At 54.2% G+C, this 10,683-nt stretch overlaps 1 protein-coding gene across 2 annotated transcripts in view; it reads left to right on the top strand.

The window, feature by feature from the left end:
- Positions 1 to 10,683, top strand: part of SEZ6 (seizure related 6 homolog) — a 51,561-nt gene that overhangs the window by 962 nt on the left and 39,916 nt on the right. The gene's annotated exons all lie outside the window — the stretch shown is intronic.

The raw sequence follows: 10,683 nt of genomic DNA on the forward strand, positions 1-10,683 counted from the left end.
GAGGCAGTGAGTCGGGACCGTCCGGCTGGCGGCCCGCGGTCCCGCCTCTCCCGCCGCCCGCCAAACTTCACTCGACTTTGCCGCGGGTTCCGGGGCCTCTCGCGTCCTCACTGCGGAGGGACAGAGCCAGATGGTGGCCGGACCCGGGGTTGGGATGCCGCTCACCTCCCTCCGCCTTGGCGCTGCCACGCGAGTCGGAATCTAGACCACAATTCTGGGGAGAAACTAGGGGATCTGGGCCCCCTACCTGGCCCCTGGCTCTGCTCGGGGCTGCAGCAGCTGAGGTCCCGGGAGAGAGGCTCTGTCCTCCCCGAAGTCCTTTCTTGGACGGACACACACACACATCCATCACACATCCCGCACGCCCGGAGCTCTGACTCCCTCCGGGCCTGCCTTCCTGCCCGACCCCTATGCATCCCCCGGCGGTGGACCTGTCGCAGGAGGACCGGTTCCCCACCCTGCAACCCCCTAGCCTGCTGAGAGTCCGGTCCCAACTTCATTGGTCTCGGGTGGAGGGAAGCCTGGCCACAGGGCAGCAAGGGAGTACTGAGGCGCGTATAGGGGTTCTGTGCCCCGAGAAGGAAGGTTTCTGAGTCTTGTCTGGACCTGCCGTTTCGGCTCAAACACGCTCCTGTTGAAGTGGATGCCCAGGTCCATCTCTCTCTGCAGCCAGTCAGCCGGTGGGGTCGCCGGAACCGCACTTAGAGTTGAGACCTGCCGTCCCTTGCCATATGGTTTGTAGCGCCTGATGTGGAGAGGGGAGAAAGTAGGGCTTCTAACCTCGGCGCTCGATCTTTTCAGGCCGCGTTGGAGGTCAGGGCAGCGAGGTCGGGGCTGGGCTGGGACCCGGACGGTAGTTTCCTTCCTTCTGCGGCCCCAGGGACGCGGAAGCCCCCTCTCTGAGCCTCTAGCTCCACTCGCACCCAGCCTAGTGTCCTCATTCCGCCACCTGGCTGCCCAGCCGGGTCCTCCGGCGGCGCGGGGAGCTTGAAACCGTGCGTTCAAGTTGAGGGAAGGGGGGAAGAGTCCTGCAAGCCTCACCCCCGGGACAGAGACAGGGAGGGAGAAACCCGCATCCCTTCCCAACTGCCGGGGGATGTCCCTAGGAGTTCGAGACCTGCCTTGGATCCAGCGGCGTCGTGGCGCTGGACAGCTCCCATAGGTCACAGGGCCCGTGTTTGTCCCTTGACATATCGTCTGAGGCTTCATGTGTGTGGGTCTGCGTGAGTGTACTCAGGGTCTGGAGTAGTGCCTCCCAGTGCGTCTGCCTTCAGAGGGTCTGAATGTTGGGTGAGGGCTCAGCATGAATGGGTGTGAGGAGTGTGTGAGGCTGCTAGTGTGCAGGAGCAGCAACGGCCAGAGAGCTCCCTGCAGGGCTGGAGTGAGACTATGGGAATCAGGAGGAAGGTTGGGAGCCCCACGATCCCCGCTGGGGGTGTGAGGATGAGTGCCAGAAGGAATCCGCTCATTCTGTGGCTGTAAATCTGTGTGTTCCCGGCCAGGGTCTCTTCCTGGCCCACCAAGATCTCCAGTGCTTGTGCACCCCAAGGGATAAGTGGGGTAGGAGTCTGACTGTTAGGGAAGACCTTTATTTCTACTCCCCAGGGGGAATGAGAAAGTGGCCCCAAAATGCCAAGCCTGAGGATGAGAGGGCATGGACATTCGAACCAGGGGTCCAGAAGACCCCTCAGTCCTCGGCGGAGCTGGAGGTCCCAGCATTGGGGTACTCATTGGGAAGGAGTGCATTCAGCCATCTCAGAGTTCCTGGCACTTCAGTCGTGCTAAGGTGTGCTTCAAGTAGGAAAGACCTCGGGCTATGAGTTCTGCAGCCTGAATAGTGTATCCCTCAAGCCTTGTGGCCTCACAAGGAGGCCCTCAGAGCTTTGCTCATATGCGGGATGCAAACTGCAGGATGCAGCCAGGCATGGCCGGGAAGCCTCTGGAGGCTCGGTCGGCTGCGGAAATAGGGGATATCGCACTGGGCCTGGCCCAATCCTGCAGGCTCAGTCCCCTATTCCCTCCTGCAGCCTGTGAGGCATGATTGGCCTCACGCGTGAGGAGTGCTGTGGGCCATGGGGTGTCCTCCCAACCCGTGGGCAGTGCCTGGTCGATTCTGCCACAGTGGAGGAAGAAGACAGTGCGGGAGGGGCTTCGCGGGCTGGGCCTGCTGTGTCAGTTTAATGATTTTTAATGAGCAATTACCTTTAGTCATTCTCCTAATTTCTGAATATCAATAAAGTTAATTAAACTCTGCATGTGTGGATGTGGCCTGGGGAGATTGTGAAGGAGTAAGCGGCTATGACTGGGTGGGGTTGAGTCTCCAGGAGTGGAGGCTGCCTCCTTGGCTGTGTGACCTTGGGTCCACTGCTCCACTTCTCTGAGCTCCGTTTGAGAGTGTGGTGGGAGAGGGGACTGGGGTTGGCAAATCTGGATTACTCACGCTGCTAGGAACTGAGAGATGGTGTCTGGACAGCAAGGCATGGAGGAGAAAGGAGAGACAAGGAAGGACAACTTGGCTTCCAGGAGCCTCAGTGCTGTAAGGGTTAACAAACCAGGGCTGCCTTAACCTAAAATGGTAATCACGGCTTCCTGCAGACTCCTTGGTAGGTGCTAGATTCCATCTGCACGTTCCTGAGTCTGGGGGCTGCTGCTGAAGCTAATACTAGGCACAGATCCCTGTCCCCCCCTTGGCATTTCAGGGTCAGGAAGTGGTACTGGGGACAAGACCCCCATGGAAAACAGTCTAGATTTCACACAGAGCCTCAGAGGGGGACACAGTAAGCAGGAGCCCCCCTGGGCTGCTGGGGAGACCGAAGGACCCAGAGACTACAATAGGCAGTGGAGGGGAAGTCTGAGTTGGCTTTTTGCTCCTCACAAGCCTAAGCTCATCAAGCTTGGCAGGCCCTGGCGGCCATCCCGGCCTCCTCAGCAGGGTGGCAGCTTAAAATGCCTTGGGGACACCATGGGGCGCTAATAAGGAGCAAGAGACACAGGGGCTGGGCTTAATTAGAAACCGGGCTTAATTAGACACTGAGCTTCTGTTCCCCACCACCACCACTACCACCCTGGCTGCCTGAATATGGTGGGACATATCAGAAAGCCTGCTTCCTCAGCCCCTCCCTCCAATGAGTCACAGGCCCTCCAGCTTCCTTCCTTCCCCTTTGTCCTCACCTCTCCTAGCCCCATCAAGCTCTGCCAGGCTGAAACAAGTTCCAGGATGCTGTGCCCACATGGGCAGAACTGTCATGGATTAGTACTCCACCTTCCCCCCCACACACCAAAAGAAGAAAGAGGGTACAGAAAAGGGCCATAGGCAGGGCCTAGTGAAGAAGCCTGGATTGTTAAGAGCCCTGACTCCCATATAAGCTTCAGGTGTGCCCCTGCCCTCAGGTATGCTTCACTTTCTGAAGCCTTCAATGTAAGGTTGCCAAGCCTAGTAGCACATCAGGGCCTCCAAGGTCTTGTCAAGTCATGCAGATTTCTGGATCTCTAGCTTACTGGGCTACTCTCAGGGAGGAGGAGCCAGGTTCTATATGGAAGAGGCTTCCGGAGGAGACAAGCCGCCAGCACTGGTCTGCAGCTGGGAGGTGGGAAGCAAGCACTAGGAGGTCTCTAAGGCCAATTCCAACAGGAAGCAGCAGTTCCAGGAAGCCGACTCACCCAGCCAGGGCAAAGGAGTTTCAGCTTCAGTTCCCCCAAACTAACCAAGTTCTCAGCAGCTTCTGGGCTTTTGTCGTTCCATCCTTCTGCCTGAAATTCTTTTCCCCTTCTGGGCCAACCTGGCTCACTCTACCTCATGCTTCAAGTATCAGCTTAGCTGGCACTTTCTGTAATTCTTCAGGCCATATTTATGGAGCATCTGCTATATGGTGTCTCACGGGAGCCTCAACTATCCTCCAGCCTGGGTCAGGGGACTCTTCTGTGCCATCCCTTGGCTGTCAAGGTACCCATCTTGTTGGGTCACAAGTGCCTGGTTGCTTGATGCTCCTTCCCAGCAGCAAGACTGAGCTCAGAAAAGAGAACACCAAAGCTGTTTTGCTCACCCCCGAAGTCTTGGGGAAGCTCCAGAATTCCTATTTGGGAGAAGTTTAGGGTCAGCTTCTTGATTAGAAAGGCGAGGCGGGCCTATGGCAGCTGGGACCGCATCTTGAAGCTGAGTTTGCGTAGCAAGCACACTATTTTTACATAGATTGTATGTTAGAATCTTTTGCCTTTCCTAACAGTTGGCCAATTATCCCAACTGTAAATTATAGCCTTTACTTAGTTTTTTTCTTCTACAAATTAAGCTGTCACGCCGGCAGCCTGAGTTGGCTTGGGGGTAGGGTGCTGATGGCCATTCTGAGTGGGCTAAAGTATCTCCCCAGTCATCCCTTAGTGCTACCACTGCTTATGTCCTCAGTGGCACAGAGCCTAGCACATGGCAGATATTAATACTTGTTGAATAAATTAATTAGAGTTTCACAGGTAGAGACTGGCAAAGGTAAGCCCAGGTTTTCCGAACCCATCCCACAACACCTACCCCTAAGCATGCATCTACCACCCCTGCTGGCCGAGAGGGATGCACTATATGAACTTAAGGGCAGAGGTCAGAAAAGGACACCACCACATTATCTGGCTTCAATACCCCCTCATTCATCTCAGTTTCAGATACCCTCACACAGCCTGGAGGGACCAACATAAAATGTGGAACAGCTCTGAGCCTACCTTCCCTTTAATGGAGAGAGAGATGGGGACCTAAGAATCATCCAGATCCACAGCTCCAAAAAGAGCAGACCCTGGGGTGTATTCATCTGCCATTCATTCATTCATTCCACAAACATGTATTAAGGTGTAAGACCTGTCCCAGAACTCCCAGAGGTCCAGCCTTTACTGGTCAAGCTTCTCATATGCCTTTTCTATTTCGTACTCACAATGAAAGATTAGTTATCCCCACTTAATAGAGGGGAAAGCTGAGTTTTGGAGAGGTAAGTCACTTATCCTGGGCCTGCACAGCAAATAAGTAGTAAGACTACCCCAAAGTGCCTGCCCATTTTTAAAAAACCTGGCTTTAGCCAGCACTATGTCCAGTCTCCCAGCCTAGGGCAGAGCTTCAGTACAGACAGGTGGAGACCCAAGACAGTATTATTATTCAAGTAATAATAATAGCAGCAATAATAATAGCAAACATTTATTAGGTGCCAACTGTGTGCCAGGCACTGTACTAAGTGCTTTATATACATTCATCCAGCTCATTTAGTCCTCTTATATCTCTGTGAGGTAGAAACGATTATTTGCCTTTTATAGACCAAGTTCAAGCCCATGCTGTCAAACAGATTCAAGCCATAAACAACCCCTGACATTCTTCTAGCACATATCTGGTGATGACAGTTCCTTCTCTTCTGATGTCTACTTTTAGTCCTTACTGCTGCAGGTTAGGGACATTTTATCTTGCTCAGTTCTTTAGTGGCAAAGGAATAAAACATCACTTCCAACACTTGGAGGTCAGATACTTGGAGTCTGGTGAACTGTTTCCTGAAGTCTTGGACCAGAGGTCAGTGACCTTGGGTGACTCTTATTCTCCAATCCTTTGGGGTCTTTGGTGAATGACAGGACCAGTCACACCTGTCCTGGCATTCTGGACTTCCCCACCTCAGCCCCTCAGATTCTGCTGAGGCATAGCCCCCAGGTATCCCAGTTTCCTTCTACCTGCTTACCTGCTGCCCAGCTGCCAGACCTGGGAGGAGAGGATCAGATCGATGCTGCAGCCGCAGGCAGAGTGTTGTTGGTCATTGATTGTTGAGATTTCTTGGTCATTGATTGTTGAGATTTCTCGGCGGGCTCCAGAGCAAACAAACCTGCTGCTTCTCTGACAACAATCCACAAACCTGCCGCTTCTCCAACAACAATCCAGGTCTCTGGGTCTAGGCTGCAGAGCCTGCAGTCTTGCTGGCAGGCAGTCTGGCAGAAAGGGAGGGAGTGGGGTTGGAGGTCCTGACTGGGCCCATCTAGAACAGGGAGCTCTGCCAGCAGATGAACAGGGACTAAATGGGCACAGGAAGGGGGTAATGGGGAAATACAGGGAGGATGCTGGGGTGAATCCTAGACCTTGTGCAAATACCTTGTTTGGGCCAACCTCTACGGCTTTGCTCAGCCATTTTTTCATACCCTGAATGCCATCTTGGGTCCTTCTGCTTATCTCAGTTCTCCCATCCCCCCTTTTCCAGATCACCCAGCCCAGGTGGCTCTCTTTGTCTTGCAAACACCAAATAATATCCATCCAGAATTTAGCCTGTCCATTCTTCATCCACCCATCCATTCTCCATTCAACAACCCTCTATTCAACAAGGCGCTTTGATTGGCAGGAATACAACATAATCCCTGCCCTTAAGGAACTCAGTTTGGCGGGAGCTGGCTCCTTTTTAATAAGCTCAGCTGGACCAAGGACCTCTCCAGCTAGAACAGGGACCCTCTGGTTTTAATCGAATGAGATACAGATGAGATGTCAAATAGCACCTACGTGATCCAACTACTCTGGCCTTCAGAAGGACAAGAGACTCCTGGCTAGGGATTGCTCAGGGCCTCAGTTTCTCACTTGTGGCAAAAGCTCTCACCTTTTGGGTCTTGAGGGCCCAGCAAGCTTCTGAGGTCCCTGGGCCAGGCCATGATGGGAGGCCTTTGTCACAACTCCTCCTATCTCTGCTAGGTTTGGGTGTGCTCCTAACCTCCATCAAGGCAGAGCAGTGCAGGGCCCCTCCTGCCACCAAACTGCGTGTGTGACAGAATCCAAGCAGTGGGTCTCCCTATTCTCCAACATGTGTCCTCTCCTTCCCACTCCTGGGTTTCCAGGGGCCCACTGAGAATCTTGGCACCGGCATCAGCCTCAGCATCTCCCTCATTCCTCCATTCCTCCCCCACCTCCCACAGGTCCCTCTCTCTACCCTCAGGCCCTTCCCTCTAGAAGGGTTGAAAGGACAGAACTGGGGTAGGGAAGGAATTCAAAAATTGCCTGAACCACTGAGCCACCCCCCATGCGTATTTGCATGTTGCTGGCTCCTTGTTAAAGGCACCAAAGCCGACCCTGCCCCTTTCCACTTCCAGCCCACATCCCCCCTCCCTCTCCATAGCTTCCCACTCCCTCCCAGCTTAGCAGCTGAGTACCAGCTCTTTTGTCCCCCAGGCAGCCACCTGCTGAGTGTCTGGCCAGGGTCCCACTAGCCAGCAGGTGCTTAAGGAGTCCCAGAGCCTGGGGGGCGGAGCATTAGGCAGTGTGGGGAGCCAAGTTGTGCCTCAGGGAGGAGGGGAAAATCTCAAAGAAAGAACACTATCAGAAGAAGGCTGGCTGGGCTCGGTGGCTCAGCCTGTAATCCCACGCCTTTGGGAGGCTGAAGTGAGTGGATTGCCTGAGCCCGCGGGTTCGAGACCCGCCTGGGCAGCAAGCCCTCATCTCTACAATAAATCAAAAAATCAGCTGGGTGTGGTAGCGCATGCCTGTAATTCCAGCTACACAGAAGGCTGAGGCGGAAGGATCGCTGGAGCCCAGCAGGTCGAGGCTGTGGTGGCCGGGAGCGGCCACTGCACTCCAGTCTGGGCGACCGAGTGAGACTGCAACTCCAAAAAAAAAAAAAAAAGAAGAAGGCTGGTGAGGAAGCCAGTACTCAGTCTTGCTGACTGGGTGAGCTTGGGCAAATTGTGTCACCCCTCTGCTGAGGTTTCCTTGGGAATTCATGGTGCCTGTCCCTGTCCCACCTCTTTCACAGGCCAGCTTTAGGATCAAAGGAAATCAGAGTGGGTGGTGACTGGGAAGAAGCCAGAAGGCCCCCTTGAGGGGAGGGTCCTCCAACAGCCAGGGTTGTCCAGTACCAGAAGAGACTGATTTGTCAGGTAGACACTGGAGGGACTGAATCATACACCCCAGGATCCTAGGGCTGGACTGCTAAGGCAGGGGTAATGAGTGAGCACCAGCTGGTTTAGTTCTGACCAGGAAGGTGAGACTCAGAATGCAGAGAGACGAAGGACAAGGTGCTTCTGAGAGCCTTCACCTTGGCTCACTGCACTGATGGATGTTGTTTTAGATATCATTTACATCCAGCCAAGAGATATGCTAGTGAATTGAAACATGTGGTCCAGCAGCTGCAACCCCCTCCTCAGGAAGCCCTGTTTTCTGGCTGGCTAAGGGAAATGTTAGAGTTGGAGTCACCTTTTGTGGATCCAAGTGCCTAGGTAAAGATGTGAGGGTGAGATCAACCAAGGCAGGCCAGGTGCAGTGGCTCAAGCCTGTAATCCCAGCTCTCCGGGAAGCCAAGGGACGAGGACTGCTTGAACCCAGGAGTTTGAGACCAATCTGAGCAATATAGCAAGACCTTTTCCCTATAAAAAATAAGCCAGACATGATGGCACACATCTATAGTCCCAGCTACTTAGGATGCTGAGGTGGAAGGACTGCCTGAGGCCCAGGAGGTCAAGGCTGTGCTGAGCTGTGATTGTGCACTCCAGCCTGGATGACAGAGTGAGACACTGACTCAAAAAGAGAGAGAGAAAGAGAGAGAGAGAGGGAGGGACAAGACATGTAAGAGAGGTCATTCATGCATTTACTTACCCAGATTTCCTCACCCCCCCCCCCTTCCTCTACATCAGAGCCCTAGTGACTAGCTCCTGTCACATCTCTCCCATGCCCCTCTCTGCTGCCAGACAGGCTGGGAAGAGGCCTGTTATTCAGATCAGGGTGGTACTCCTGAGGCCCCAGCCACTGATTAGTGTCCTAACTCTGATCTGTGTTGTACCTGTATACTTGATGTCACCTCTGGTACCCCCTGGTCCTTCCCTGCCCTGGGCCTCACACAGAGGAGACTGAAGGAGCCAGGGGAGGAGGGCTCACCTGTCTCAACTCAAGGTGTCTGCACACCCTGCCAAGCTGGAGGTCAAAGCAAGGTTTAGGAGGCAAGGAAGAGGTCTGAGGAGTTGGGGCTGTGCAGGTGGGCCCATCTGATGTTCCTGAGGTTCTGGAGGAGAAGAAACCCCAGATATGCTGGTGGCCATGTCTGTGTGCATCTCTGCCCAGCTTGTTCACCTATCCCTGGGTGTCTGTATCCATATGTCCCTGCATATCTGTGCCCTCTGTCCCTGCATCTTGGGGCTGTGGCCTGGGTGTAGACACAGCAAGACCCAGATCAGACTGGTCTCTCCCCCTCCCTGCAGCCCATTCCACTCTTTTCCTCCCCAATCTTGGGCTCCACTGACCCCTCAAGGAGACTCATAGCTAGAGCTGCTGCTGCTATTTTTAGCAGCTCTGCACCCCTCTCCTCCTCCACTCAGGATTCCTGGGGAAGTAGAGGGACAGGCCAATCCTGGGGAGCCTCATGTGCTAGAGTGCTGGGCAGGCAAGGCCCCTTCCCTCAGTACCACAAGGCCTTGGAGGCAAGGGGATCCTGGGGTAGCCCATAAGTGCAGGGCCCACAGTCTGGGGCAGGTGAAGCTGGGAGAAAGTCCCAGGCTGCCCTCTCCCCCGCCCTCCCAATTGTGTCGAGTCCCTCAGGGTAGAGACCAAGCCTCTGGTTGTTCTTCCCTGCACCACTTGAAAGTAGGCTGGAGTCCTGGGTCTCCCCCATAGAAGCTGGGAGAAGCAGTGAGGAGCTCAAAGTGTCAGGACAAGAAGAGGAGGGAGGCACACCTGGATGTGGCTACCCTCACCACAGATCTCTGGTACTGTCCTTGCACTCCCCAGAGGGGTTTCAGACCCCTGCTGCAGCTCAACTCTGTCAAAAAGCCACCATGAGCGCTCACTGCCCTCCAGACCCTCAAGGATCCTGAGTCCCACCCCCATCACTGCTACCACTGCTCTGGAAACTGGCACCAACTGGGAGAAGATAGGGTAAAGTAAAGCAGTTAAAGAGGCCTGAACTGAGAGACCAAGAAGGGAGGTAGCCCTGGCTTCCCTCGGAGCAGGTTCCTGCCCTTTGGGCTCAGGCTGCCTTTGCTCTCAGAGGTCTTTTGTTCCTGCATCTGTCTTTCTGTCTCTCTCTTGAGCTCAAAAGGACAGGGGTGCCCCAAGTTCTGCCTCCCAGGCCTAGGCAGGCCACCTCTCCCAGGTCATATCAGCTCTCTGACCCTGTCCCTTTATCTGTGAGATGGGGAGGATTAATCAGATAGTGCAAGTGAAGAGGCAGCATGCAGCAGGGGCCCAGAAAAGCTAGTGCCATCTCTGGGTCCTCTTCTCATCCCTCTGTCCCCCTCCTCCCCACCTTATTCCACTCATACACACACAAACATAAATATGCTCATACACCCACATATATACAGGTGTGCACACATTCACAAGCACACACACATACATACTCACACATGTATATATACACACAGAGTCTAGCCCTTCAGATCCTTAACAGATAGAGATGAGGGGCCAGGCTCCAGGGCACACAAAAGGAAAGGGGCAAGTCAATAGAGCATAGCCTCCCCCTCTCATCAATCCCCTTCTTCCTCTACCCCTGCCTTCCAAGAGGCTCCTTCAGCCTCCAGGGTTGGCACCGCTAGTAGAGGGGTCGTGACTCTGTTCCACCCACCCAAAGACTCTAAAAAGATCAGGAACCAAGTACTATATGAAAAAATCAGACAGAAGCCGGGTTTGGTGGCTCAGCCTGTAATCCTGTGCTTTGGGAGGCTGAGGTGAGTGGATTGCCTGAGCCTGCGGGTTCGAGACCCGCCTGGGCA

The sequence above is a fragment of the Carlito syrichta genome, unplaced genomic scaffold, assembly GCF_000164805.1.
Source record: "Carlito syrichta isolate Samal-C Ts95f unplaced genomic scaffold, Tarsius_syrichta-2.0.1 Scaffold307219, whole genome shotgun sequence".
NCBI classification, from domain to species: domain Eukaryota; kingdom Metazoa; phylum Chordata; class Mammalia; order Primates; family Tarsiidae; genus Carlito; species Carlito syrichta.